The sequence below is a fragment of the Spermophilus citellus genome (assembly GCF_964194105.1).
Source record: "Spermophilus citellus genome assembly, chromosome: 2".
Lineage (NCBI taxonomy): Eukaryota > Metazoa > Chordata > Mammalia > Rodentia > Sciuridae > Spermophilus > Spermophilus citellus.
The window spans coordinates 30,619,954-30,621,795 of NC_138183.1; the positions used below are offsets into that span (position 1 = coordinate 30,619,954).

Here is a 1,842-nt window from a genome sequence, read left to right on the forward strand (position 1 = left end):
AAAGTGTCTTACCCTTTTAATATAGAATAAAGTATCATTTTCACAGATACTATCTAAACAACAAACAAATAAATTTCTCCTCATGCTTAAGTAATTCAAAATCTGCTTTCTGCCTTGACAATAAGTGAAAAAAAATGCCCTGAAAAACACGGAAATTAGTGTATGCATTCTACAGATCCTAAATTGTTAAAATTAAAAAGTGCCAGACAGTAAGGATTTCTCCATATTCAGGTTTGAGAATTCTACCCTATGAATAGCAAAGATCCTGGACAAAGTGTTTCCTGCTGTATCTTCACTGCCTGTTTATCTACTAAGGTGGGGACTTCAGAAAACTAAATAGAAAAAGTTATGGATATTAGTAATCTTTGCAGCTTATGCTTTCTTCAAGCTGGCCATGTAAAAAAACGAGAAGAAAGACATTATAGCTTTATTTGAAAATTGTTGTCTGCTTAGAGTCAGCAGTCCAAAAGGTCAAGAGTCAAATCACTGTGTACTTTGTGCAGTTGGAAAAGACAACTATCTGTCCCCAAATTGCCATTAGCATTATATGAAAGGACCAGCAATTAAAGACAGAAATGGACTTCTGATCTGCTCTTCAACCACTTTTAACCTCTACCCCTGCCTGCAGGAGGAGCCAGCCTTCGCTCAGCAGGAGTCCCAGTGACTTGCCCTCCTTCTCTCAAAAGCCCTCCACAGGACAGAGCAGGAGGTTTGGTGCCTTTGAAGGGGAGTGGCGACCCCACCCACCCAGGCCTCTTTCCCTGGCATCAGTTGCTTCTTCCATGGAACAACACATTGAAGAAAATAATGGAATTTGGGCCTGACTGGTGTGGGAGAGTGAATGGGGTTACTACAATTAAAGCAATAGTTTATGATAATGTTGCTTGAAATTTGGGAAGAGAAGAGAAGATAGGCACACCCATTGATGGACAGTATACCTAAAACCAGATAGAAATGAGGATATGTCAGCATATGTGAAGAAATTCCAGTTTAAATTACATGAGAACTATGGTAATCCTTTAAGAACTGTGACTGAAATAGGATGGGGTGAATTTGAATAATTATCAAAATATTTTTTATTGACCCTAATGAAAGACCTGTAACCCTATATCATTATTAAAGCTGTTCCAATCAGATACCAATGCAATGCTGGGGGAAAAGACAGTGATTTCAGAGTTATGTGATGAAATGATATTTCAAGACCTAACAGCAATGATGAAACAGTTATTAACAGCTTCCCCTCAGCTAACATTAGGAGCCTATAAATATGAAACAAATTTTGTGGAACTTGAAGTGAAAACCATAGATAAATTATAAGCTGCCAAGAAAAAAAAAAAAACTTTGAAATTTCAGAGCTTAGGAGAGATTAAAAGCAAGTCATGAAACTATAAATTATATAAAAATATTGAAATCAGGAAACTTGAAGATGACTAGACAAAAGACATATGAACGTATGAAGTGCTGAGGAGAACTTGGTAGTAAGCTAAATTGAAAGTAAGCTGGACTTTAATGGAGAAATGAGTTTATTGCAAACGCTATGATGTTTCTTAGAGGAATTATTAATCAATACATTTGATTTGTTGAGGCATTGCATAAGAAAGCTAGGCTACTTTGCTGGGTCATTACATAAGAAAGTTAAGGTAAATATGGGGAAATTCTGACCATCAGACTGAGACGATATCCTCCTGGGATTATAAGTATTCTTTTAGTGAGAAGATGGGTCAAGTCATGGATCTGTTCCTTGTCCAGTTATAGATAACTAACCAGCTCAAACATAAATCCCAGAAAGCTTATCTAGTAGTCAGGAAAATTTTAGGTCAGATACAAAAGTCAGGAGTAATG

The 1,842-nt window shown here is 36.6% G+C and overlaps 1 pseudogene across 1 annotated transcript; it reads left to right on the forward strand.

Annotated features, from left to right (window-relative positions):
- The first annotated feature begins 807 nt into the window (after window positions 1-807).
- Window positions 808-1,434, forward strand: LOC308641488 (YEATS domain-containing protein 4-like; annotated as a pseudogene). The gene has a single exon. The product of its transcript is annotated as a YEATS domain-containing protein 4-like (transcript).
- The last annotated feature ends 408 nt before the right edge of the window (window positions 1,435-1,842 follow it).